Below are 12351 nucleotides of genomic sequence, written 5' to 3'. Positions count from 1 at the left end.
ACTGGACCTCCTGTAGAAAGCGGGAACCAATCAGAGAGAAGCAGAGGGTCTCCCTGGATCAGAGGAAGCTGGCAGAGGAGATGACCTTCGTGGAGCAGAATGAGTCAGACGAGCTGTAAAATAAACGGTTATGCTAACTGCAGTGAGGCCTCTCTCACTCAGCCCTGCTCAGTCTGTACAGTCATAGCATGAGAGTCAGTTAAACAGAGGGGATGATTATCTGCTGGCAACCTGTACAACCACGTATTGGCCACTTATTCACAAGTGCTTTGCTGCCACCTGCTGGTTAATGTTTAATAATCGTTATCTTGTGAAGGTAAGACTGGTTTTTATTAAATTGTCTCTTGATTCTGAAAAAATATGGTACTATGCAAAAGTCTTGGGCCATCAAAGAAAACGTTTAATGCTATTTAATTGGGTTGTGTATATTTCCTCAGAACAAAAACACAATTATCATAAAAATATATGCAAATTAAAAGTGACACAATAAAAACTAACAAGAATTTCTTCTTTTCTCCATAGAGTTACTGATGCCTTGTTGGATCGCTAGGTGAACCACGCTTTGGATCCTAAACCTCTCCTCAGGGGCATCCCAGCCATTCCATGTATTTGTTAAATTCCGGCACCAGCTCACTTAATTAATTAATTTAATTAAACAAATCGGCTCGTCCGCTCCTCCTGTGTTCCACGCCCCCTGATTACCCACGTGTTTTCTCCCGATTGTACCCAGCTGTATCTAGTTAATTTGCTCAGTCCTGTGTATTTCAGTCCGTGTCTTACCCGAGTCCTTTGTCCGTCATTGATGTCAGTTGATGTTCGTGCCCTCGTCCCTGAGATTAAACCCCTCGTTTGCCCTGATACTCGGCTGTCTGCCTGCTTCTTACCCGCCTGCCCGCACGATCGCCGCTCTGCCCGCCATCGCTGCCGTCTCCCGTGACAAAATGTTAATGATGCATTGATTAGCCATAGGAGTTGTGTTATAAAAAGATATAGGTCTATTGGATGGTTGGTGCAAATGTTTTACTAACTTTAGAAGAGATTTTGAAATGACTGGGCTGCCACACTTTGACGGACAAAATATTATAATTCTAGACCAAGATGAAGATCATTTGAACATCATTTTCTTCGACAGCCCAAGACTTTTGTACAGTTTTGTATGTGTCTTTTATACTGGTCATAATTTGTTTAAATACATGATTAATAAATTGATACTTTACAAAACATTTCATATTTTTCTGAAATTGGTAATTATTAAAAATGAATTTCGCAAACTTAAATGGTTTGGCTGCGATGGGCTGGCCCCCCATCCAGGGTTGTTCCCGTGCCCATTGCTTCCGGGATAGGCTCCGGACCCCCCACGACCCAGTAGGATAAGCGGTTTGGAAAATGGATGGATGGATGGATGGATGGATAAATGGTTTGGAGTTTTTAGGTCACCCCTCCACGTCAGAGCCCACCAATCAGGGACTCTTTAAAAGAGTGATGTAATCGGGAACGCCCACTTTTCAATCTGCGGTACAAATACACCAGCTTGTCTCTGCTAACAACAGCCTGTGCATATCAGTTAAGGAGGAAACAGTACCACATACATATTGGCCAACATCAAATGAAAATGTAACACACGAAAACAGGACCGCCCACTTATCACTCTGCGTAAAATCACACCAGCTTGTCTCAGCTGACAGCAGCCTCACATATCAGCTAAGGAGGAAGACGGCATATCAAAAGTAAAAAGAAAGACACCATCAAATGAAAATATCCCTGTGTGATCTATTGGTTTCTGCTTTCACTCCCATTAAATGACAGTAAGTCTAGTTGCTGTCCGTGGTGCTGAAAACCTGGATCAGTAAATTCCAAATGAAACTTCTTTACCTGATTTAACTGTAACTCACTTATTTTGTTGGCAATGATGCTTTGTTGAGTCTAGAAAGGCGCAAAGTGGGTTTCAGATAAATTAAATGAAGTAGTTTTGCTTAAAAACCAAAAAGCTTTGAACAATCAGTTCAGCTTTGGACTGTAGTGCTTCACAAAAGTAAAATCCATCCAGTTAAATCTCTTTATCCCCAAGTCAAGAAGATATCGAATGCAGAAGCACATTGTGGGAGATACAAGGTGCAGACACATTAAAAGCACTTTTTTGTGTGAACATTATAAAACAGATTGATACACATTAAGCAGTTTGTAACTTTACATCCAGACCTACATCAGTCAGAAAAAGCAGGCGATGACCAGCCCATCCAGCAGCTTCATCTCTGATTGTACAGAATCCCTTGTCAGCGTAACTTCTGAAGTCATGACTAAACTAATTTCCAGCTCTGCCTTCAGTTTCATCTGTTAAATTAAATTAGGAACTAAACTAAACTAGGAGGGAAATATAGTCAAGCTACTTAAGTAGCCGAATTTTGTGTATCCACTAGAGGGCAGCCACACATAGATTCCCTTATGAATGGTTCTGATGCTTCCGGAAAGCACTGCACAGAGACCCAGGTATGCCAGTGAGGAACGGATAAAGAGCAGACGGATCCAAATACTAGCTGTAATATATAGTATTTTCAATGAATTTAAACAAATTAATATAACAGTGTCAGAGTGTCAGATCCATGTGACTTTTTATGATTGAAGAACTTTGAAAGCCTGAATATAACTGAGGAGGCCCACGGACCCCATTATGTGTGAAACATCATTGTGGTGCTGAGAGAAACACAGGACTGCTGATAAGACCCAGATGAAGTGAATTACCTGACTTTGCCCCCACCCATCCCCCCCCCCCCAGGATACCCCCACCCCTGTCATACAGACACCTTCCTAACGGACCTCTTGATTTGTGCTGATCCACACATATGAAAAGGACCTACTGCAGTGACATTTTAAAACTGTATAAAACATAATAAAGACTGAAACAAAGGCCTGAGGTCAGACCCTCTGTATGTAGCACACAGTGTTTCTGCAGAGTCTCACACTCACATCCTGTATGACGACTTTTCTGCTTTTCAGAATAAGTCTGATTTCACTGCTCTTTGCTCATTTGCAATATGAGGAAGTAACAGTTTAGAAAAGAACTAGACTTATTTGATTAATTTGTTTGTAGTTTAAACTCTGTGAGCATGAATGATTCACTGTGAAGACCAGCTATCAATAATTTTGCTATGAAATCATGTTTCTAAAATGATAAGATTCTAGATGAAATCAAAATATTTATTCCTGGTAAGAGCAGAACAGCAGCATCAAACTGTTTTCCTTTTAACAGACAAGAAATAGACAGGAAATGCATCAGTGCACAAAGAGTTTATGAAAATCAAAGATAGATGGATGATTTTTAAAACATTTAAAACCCACAAAAAGGGAGGCAGTGAGGTTAAGGAGAGTCAGGAAGTGAGTGTCAGTCTCCACAGATCTGAGGTCAGCGATACACACATAAGGCTCCTCTGATGCTCCTCTTCATCCTCTTCTTCACTGATGGGCCTCCAGGTGAGGATCACTTCCTCTGGGACTCCACCATTCAGCGTAGTTAAGATGAAGATACATTTTGCACAATATACTTACTACATCTGTTTGTTTATATTCATATTGTTCCATGAAGTTTGATCACTTCCCGATTATAGTCTGTGGTGGTAGCATGTTGACCGACTGATTTTAGAATTGACTGCAGTCTTCTTTGTGTCCACTATGTGGCAGCAGTATAAAGGAAATATCTTATTCTGTCACAGCTGCTGGTGTGTGTAAAAATTCACATACTCTGATAACAAGTAATTCTGCCTCCAACTGTTTGTCAGGGATCTGGGCAGGAATGAATTACATGCCGACTGTACATACAACAGAGATAGGCTCCTGGGAGAACTTTGCCAGAAGTTGAAACACGACTTTAAGAATGACACTGATACAGAGTACTCAGCTGTTTGGTTGAAACTAAATCTTGGTCTGGATTTTTACATTCTGGACCTGAACTACCCACTGCTGCACTGACCCCCACCTTCTTCTTTTTTTTCCCTTTGTCCTGTCCGGCAGCTTTAGCAGAATCATGGTCTGAATGCACTGCTGTGACAAACATGTTTGCTTTACCATGAGGGGTTCTATAAACTCTGTATAGGCCTCTCATGTTGATCGATTTCATTTTTTAAATTTAAAAAATTTATTTATTTCATTTTTAGGCGGCATGGTGATGCAGTGGGTGAGCTGGCCGAAGAGGATGGACAGATTAGGAGGGAAAAAAAGAAGGAAAAAGAAGAAAGGAGCAAGTGAGATAAAATGAAAGTTTTTAGCGGGTGTCTCTAACTTTGCTCTGCCATTGCATGCACACCACTTCCAGGGCCAGCCTTGCTCTCACGCTGATATACTGTCAGATTATGCACATCTTATATGTTGTTTTAACCCTTAGCGTATTAGTAAAGGCTGTTTTGTACTTACTTGATGTGATGGTCCACTTTACTGTGGCCTTGAGCCACATTAGAAATTTATTTCTGATATATTTAACTTAATCCTCATTTTTCTTTTGCCCATGAGCACGAAACAGCTAAATAATTAGCATGATGCAGAAGTTATTCTCAGACAGGCACTTAATCTAAAAAGCAGAAATGTCATCATACACGATGTGAGGGTGAGACTGCAGACACACTGTGTGCTGCATACAGAGGGTCTGACCTCAGGCCTTTGTGTCAGTTGTTATTATGTTTGATTTGTGATTCTCACCTGGAGGCCCATCAGCGGATGAAGAGGAGCATCAGAGGAGCCTTATGTGTGTCTCACTGACCTCAGATCTGCGCAGACTGGCACTTACTTCCTGATTCTCCATAACTTTGCTGTTTCTCTGTCTTTATCTGTTACTCAGGAGTCCTGAAGTTCTCCTGTCTATTTGGCTGATACAAGTTCTGCTCACTTCTGCTTGGGTTGCATGGATCACCAGCCACTTGTCACCAACTAACAGACCACAGCCTACCTGACCAATGTCATAACTGGTGCACCTAGGTATAAAATCTCACTTGGAGTCTCACTGTCTCCAAAAAAGGTCACTGTCTGGAACCCCATGGAACCACATTTTTGATTCCTTAGACAAGAGCATCCTGAGCAGCTGCATCACGGTCTGAATTGGGAACTGCCTCGCCTCAGATCATAAGACCAGCGGATAGTGAGGATAGCTGAGAAGATTATTAGAGTCTCTCTCCCCTCCATCATGGACATTCACATCACACGCTCCATCCGCAAAGCCACCAACATTGTGGATGACCGCACCCACCCCTCACATAATCTTTTCACTCTGGCATCTGGAAAAGCATTCAGGCCTCCACAACCAGACTCAGAAACATGGCGCCTGACTACTGAACTCTCAGGGACTGATCTGATACCACACACAACACACACACACATACAGCTGTGTAATCATATCTTCGTGGGGACTCTCCATTCATTTCTATGGGGAAAACTGTAATCCCAACATGACAACTTTAACCCCTACCAACCCCTAACCTTAACCATATGTAACCAAACCAAATACAAGACTTTTGGCATTTTTAGTTTTTTGACTGTATTTACAGATCTTTGTGAGTACCTGAAAATGCCCCCCAAAACATCAAAATAACGGGGTTTTTGTCACATTGTGGGGGACATTTGGTCCCCACAATGTAATATACACCTACTCCACACACACACACACACACACACACACAGATTAGGTATTTGAATCTTTGTGGGGATTCTCCATTCATTTGTATGGGCGTAACCCCAATCCTAACTATGGCAACCTTAAACATTGCAGTAGTTACCAAGCAGTAACAGTAAGCAACCAAACAAAATGCAAGACTTTTTGAATTATTCATTTGACTGCATTCACAGAATTTAATAAAATTCAGTATCTTACTTTCGGGACCGAAAACATGTCCCTACAAAGTCAAAATAACATGTTTTTATAGCACTATGTACATAACCACCCACCCAAACGCGCGCACACACACACACAAACAGGCCTACCTACAGTATACCCTCCATAGATTCCTGAATGAAATATCTGTAAAGCAGTTATTATGGCATGGCGTTTGGTTTGAACATGCAGTTTTTAAGAATATTGCGCTAATTCTAAACGAAAGACTGCACTAATTCTAAAATGGCTATATAAGAACTTTATTTACCATTAAATAAATTATAAATCAAACCAAAATTTAGTCTCTCAAAAAACTTGTATATGACATATCTTTGTTCACATTATGAGAAATTAAAAACACCAGGACACAGAATGTGAATAACAAGAACTATAGTGTTCTTTCTCAAAAGCGGACCTACCAACGTGGCTAAAATGCTAATTGCGTTCACCAGCTATGGAAAAAAAACAGCGGGGCACCCCAAACATCGCGGTATTACGCATTACCGTAATACTGCATAGCAAAGACATAATGTCATAAAAAAATTACAGTCAGTATTTATAGACAGAACTGCGTGGTTTCCCATTGACAAGTAGATACATGGTTTACGGCTTGAAGGCGGTTAGATCAACAAATCCAATCACGCTCAGCCAAAACAAGCACGAGCTAAACATACTACTTTTGATTGGTTCACCTTCAAATTCGTCCCGCCCTGACAATTAATTCTCGTTTTCATTCGTTGAAAATGGCGTCAGTACATATCTTCATCCTTTCGACCAATGAAAAATTTCGCTGGTTTCCATAGAAACAAAATCAGTGCAGTTTGAACATAAACTTTCTGACAGAGCGATGGCGCAGCGGTGAGAAGCATCTCTTCGTATGTTTCTTGCTATTTCTTCAGATTATGTTTTCTTAGCATAGTTAATTATATATTTCATTGTATGTCGTGATATAGTTCATGCAAATATTGCCGCAAAATATAATTGAAATATATTTAAAATTAGTAGCTTAAACTGTAGATGCTGTGGCCATTTTTCGTAATGTGATTGTTTATATTTAAATTGTAAGAGAAAATAATTGAGTTAAACTTAAAAACAATAAGCCTTATGGTTGATATGATTGGTTTTACTCATCCGGTCTGTCGTAATGCGTTTCATCTGAAGATGTTATTCTGAAAAGAGCCCCTATACGTTTACTTTTTAAATGCCCCATGTTGTTGAAGTAAGATTAACCGTTTGCTGGGTTCATTACCATGGCGATGTTATAACGTACCGAAGCAGCGTCCTGATTTCGCCAGCGTTACTGTATAGGTTGTGAAACAGTTTTAGCAATTTGGCCGCTTCTATCGGAGTAGCCTCGATGCCACAAGCAGCTAATGAAGGCTCCATCCCTTTCCATAGGCATTCTTGGTGAATAGCATTTAGCAAATGTCTGGAGTACGTTGAAAATACACAGTGTCTAGTTTGGCTTTGAGAGTATCACAGACGGCTAGTTAATTATGTTAACCAGAATGAAAATTCCGAAAGCTGTTTCCTGGACCAACGACCAGCACTGGGGAGCCTGGGACCTGTGGGACGAGGTGATCGACTGGGGAGAGAGGAAAGGTTTGGAGGAGTGCTCACCAGCGACACCCCCCACTGTCCAGGCTGGGGAGGTTATGGGGGGACTGGGAGGTGTGACTGACTGGTGTAAGGGAGGGGAGGGTGTGAGAGGGATAGGCAATGCTGGCATTGTCTCTGAGACTCTTCAGAGAGGAAACTGGCGGTGTAGAGATAGATGTGGGTCTGGTATAGATAGAAGAGGTAGAAGTGGTGGAAAATTAATATTAAAGTTGAGCTTGTAGAGCTCTTGACACAGAGAAGAGCCAAAATACAAGGAAGATGAAGCTGTGGTTCTTCTGCTGCTGTTTGGGGAACATTAAATGTTTGAAACAGTATCAAAGATAATGAATTAAGTGTGCTAAATTTTGAGATGTATAGTGGAATGTTTATTAACAATTGTTAATGTGGCGCCCCTGAACCCCCTCGGTTGGCCGCCCCTGCCAGTTGTGTGGGGTCGGGGATGAGGACTAATCGGGGCCAGTCGGGGATCTGGCCCCGGTGCCGGGGGGGGCCCACTCCTGCACGCCCTTATTGCTCTCCTGGGCCGGACACCACATTTCATACAACACTAGGGCTTTGAGGGGCAATGGGGAGGTTTTACTTGCACATTAGACAGCACATGACACTAGGGCTGAGGAGGTGGGTTTAGGCAGGTGGGGTATGTGAATGTGTGTATAATTTTACATCAGTGCTACAATGTTTTCTGATATGTACTATACAGGCCTATATAGAAAGAAGGTAGAAAAAAAGCAAATACACTCATGACTCTCTCTCTCTCCGCTGTTATAGTGTGGTGTAAATGTGTTGGACCAAATGGCGCGCATGTATTTCGTAAGAGCAGCAACATGCAGGTGGCCAGTAGCTGTATTTTACAACATGCTGGACCTGGTGGTGGCAAATTCCTACGTTCTGTACAAGGCATGTACAGGGTGGGAAGGCAAAAGAAGATTATTTTTGAGTCATCTAGCCAAGGAACTCTATTGCCAATTTATGCCACAAAAGGCTATGGGGACAGAGGAAGGCTGCTGCTGTGCCAGGACTTGTATGGACAACTCAGTGTCAGGTACAGGAGAACTGCAACAGAAACCGCAGCAGGTTTACCAGTGCAAAGTGTTACAAATTTACTTGCGCCAAATGCAGGGATGATGGTCACTGGGTCTGCAAACACTGCAAAGTTTGAAACACTCAATTTTTTTTTATAAATAAAACAGACTTGTGCTTCCATATATTTTGTGAATGTGTGTCTTTCATATTTGCAGGTCAGTCAGTGTGTGGGATATTTGGTATAGATATGGCAGACTTTTGTGAAGGTTTCCATGTCACACACAGAGGTTTAGCCTGCCTTGGATTTTAGCTGCTCTGAGTAAAAAAATGCAAATGTGCCAGGCCTCACAGGTAATGGGTGTGTTTGCACAACAAAAGCAGGAGGACAATGGCCCAAGAAACTCTCAGCAGGGATGCTAGTAGGTGTTAGGCCCAGGGAATTTGCGAAAATACGCGTAGATTTGGCAGTTCTAGTGCTATATTAGACACCACATGACACTAGGGCTGAGGAGGTGGGTATAGGCAGGTGGGGTTCTGCCGTCTGCCAGCGGTGGGGTGCCCGTGCCTCGACTGTTCACCTGCTTTTTGCACTTTAGTTATATACACAGTCCATGCTACATTAGGGCCTTTGGGTGCAGGGAGGGGGATGGGGGACTCTGCCATCTGCCAGTGGTGGGGCCCTCATACTCGAACTGCACCCACTAATTTAAATGCATTGTAGACATAAACACACAACTCTCTCACACATGTACATGCACACTTCACATTAACATGGGACGGGGAATCAGTGGGGGCTGAGGGGCCCCCCTAACTCTCTGTCTCTGGCCCTGCGCGTGTGGGGTGGCCCGGCAGGTAGAAGATGGCCCTGGCCGGTGTGGGCCGTCTCCTCTTGTGGGCTGCGGGCTGGGTGGTCCTTGGCTCTGCTGCGCCGTGGTGGGGCCCTGGCAGGCGGTCCGGTGTATCTAGGGATGCTCTGAGCCCTTCTAGGTGAATTGTAGGGTTCGGTCTGGGCTGGGCGGGGGGTCTGCCGCTCCCCGGTTGACGCAGGTCCGCTCCTGGGTGGTGGGGGCGGGGGGGATGGTGCACTTTGTTTGTATGGGTCTCCCTTAGATCATCCTGCAGTGTCGGGGAGGGGGGGGACGTGCCGGGTCGCTACAGTGGCCGGTGATCCGTCCTGCCGGGGAGCGGGCTGGGGGGACCGTCCGCCAGGGGAGTGTTCCCGGTTGATGGGGCCCTTTGGCCCTGGACCCGCTTCCCTCGGTGGAGGGCTTGCGGGAGGGACTGGGGGGCTCGCTGTCTGTCCCCCCTCTGCGGACCTCCTTTTACAGGGGTTGGGCCCCCCTTAGTCCCTCGTGGGCTCCCTCTCGGGTTGGGCGGGTGGTTGTCTTGTGGACATATGGCCATGGGCCGTGTGTTTCTTATGGTTGTTTGTACTCTGTATTCCCCTACACTTTATTTTCTCCATCCCACCTGTATTACTACGATTGTTGTGTCTGTGTCCCCCTCTCTCCCCGGTTCGGGGAGTTCTGAGCGGCCACACTCTTTACACTGTATCTTTAATTTAATTTAAAATAAAGTTGTCCTCCGAAGAGGGGGGGTGGTGGTGGGCAAAAAAATACTTATTAATGCTTATTCACAGCAAAACTGAATACAATTTGAAAATGATCTTTTTAGTATTATGTTCAGAGTTACCAGTGTCACCAGGTAAGTTAATTTGATTTAATTTCTTTTAAACGACACACACATAAAAATTATTAGCCTCATTATGTATTTGTGTTTAATTTATTGTCTATTTATTAAGCACCATATCTCTCATTAAGGATATTGTCAAGGTTCTGGAAGGATGCAGGTAAAGGCAGGCGTCGGGGAAAACGAAGGGGATTTTATTCTAATAAAAACACAATGCAAAAGGCAAAAGGAAACAGACCATGAGGGGTGAAAACCAGGCTGGGAGAGCAGGGGGGAAACACAGGATCAGCAGGATTGATCCTATACAGCAGGATCGCACACGTAACAATACAATGACTGGACTGGGGAGCACAGGACGAAGAGGCACTATATGCACCACAGATGAGGAGCAGACGAGAGGGACCTGGGATCATCCACACAAGGGCTGAAACGGGAGGCAGGATTAAACGAGAAATAGATGTAGCTCATTAGCACCACACCACAGGGAAGGCGAGGGAAACGGGCATGTGGGGAGTGATGGGCATGTAGTCCAGGTCACCTGTGTTACCATAGACTTTAACGTGTCCTGCAGTCTTGTTTCCCCCCCCCCCCCCCCCCCCCACACCCTCTGCTTGTTCTCTTCCTCTGTTTCTATCTGCACTCCAGATCCCACACATCTCCAGCCCGCTGTTCCTGGGAAAAGCCACCTGCCAATCATCCTTGGAGCAGCAGCCATTCTCAGGATCTCCTACATCACAGATCACCTAATAAACACAGGACCTGTCGACGACTGGAGAAAAGGAGAAACGCTGAAGCACACTGGGCATTTTGGAAGCATTTCGTCATAATAAATTACCTTTGCCTTTACTGTTTCTGTTTACAGTTTCATTATAGTTAATTGCACTTAGTTGTGATTACTCAGTTACAAAGACAATGGGTCACTCTATAATGGGTGATGGTATGCTTTTAGCTGTGCTTCCACAGGTTGTATCTGCCTTAGTAAATGACTAAATGTCTTTTTCACAAGTGATTTTGATTATGTTTGTAGAATTAAATTAAAGGTAAACCTGTACATTGGTTAAAATAACATCTGACTGCTACAATAATACATCATACAGCGTTTTTTGTACTAATGTGCTACCTTGAGACATTCAGGTTGTATAATGAACAATTTTAATAAGAATTGTGTTAAGTAATTAACTTTCAAAATCTATCAATACCATGCAAAAGTGTAAAGTCAAATTTATGAGATACTTATTACAATAAACGGAAGTAGTCTGTACCCATTTAAAGAGGCTTTACATCGTACAGCTTCTTATACTGGTCTGGTTGGTGGGTATAAAGGATCAATTAGAAATCTTCCTCCTCCAAATGTATCATAGTTTTGGTAGAGTGGGGGTAGCAGGATAATAATAGGATTTACTGGTTATTTTTGATACGGTAAAATCGCAAGACGCAGAAAAAAAAAAATTTGTGTATGGTCAGAATTATCAGTGGTAGGAGATTTTGTCCCTACTACTGTCGTGGTTTTTTTCTCCTTCCCCGCCAAATCAGAAGTCAGAAGTCCGCTTGTGCAGTATCCAGAATTCAGTCTTTATTGCAACAAAGAAGTTACAACCAAGGCTGGACACGTAAAAGTGTGTCCAGTACTGTTTTACACCAATTTTTATATAAGTTCTTATCATTTAACAATGTCTCGTCACTTAAGCATCATCATTCCTTCAGCCATTCACAATAATTGTTTTTTCCCTTAATCCACACCCCTAGGTGATAAGTTTGTCCATCATTTCTTTTACCGTTTGGTCTCTCGGCTGAACATAATGGTGGCGTGAGCAGCTCCACTTGGGTTTTTAAAAATGCTCAGCCGTGAACTTCTGGTGAACTCAGGCGAATCCCTTCCTTCAGTAGTAAACCTAGGCAGTTTCAGCCTTTTACACATTGTCTAACTAAAAGGTTGATAATATATTTGTCCTTTAACATTGTGATAAAATATACGTTAATAAAAGTGAATATTCATAGATTCAGGACTAATATAAAGTAGCTAACAGAATCTCAGACTAACAAAAGGTGCAAATACATACTCAGTTGATTACGTTGTGTTGATTACATTATAATGTTTATATTGTAATGATTACATCATGGATATTTCACATACTTTTTAATAATACCATAATACTTGTATTCTATGT

At 42.9% G+C, this 12351-nt stretch overlaps 1 long non-coding RNA gene across 1 annotated transcript in view; it reads left to right on the top strand.

Moving 5' to 3' along the window:
* The first annotated feature begins 10128 nt into the window (after nucleotides 1-10128).
* The window catches only part of LOC125739764 (uncharacterized), a 216646-nt gene continuing 214423 nt past the window's right edge, over nucleotides 10129-12351 (top strand). Inside the window, exon 1 of the long non-coding RNA XR_007397297.1 lies at nucleotides 10129-10343. This is a non-coding gene — a long non-coding RNA (uncharacterized LOC125739764). The remainder of the gene's footprint in view (nucleotides 10344-12351) is intronic.

This window comes from Brienomyrus brachyistius, chromosome 4, assembly GCF_023856365.1.
Source record: "Brienomyrus brachyistius isolate T26 chromosome 4, BBRACH_0.4, whole genome shotgun sequence".
NCBI classification, from domain to species: Eukaryota; Metazoa; Chordata; class Actinopteri; order Osteoglossiformes; family Mormyridae; genus Brienomyrus; species Brienomyrus brachyistius.
Note: the sequence above shows the minus strand (reverse complement) of the source record. Positions and strands in the feature narration are given on the sequence as shown.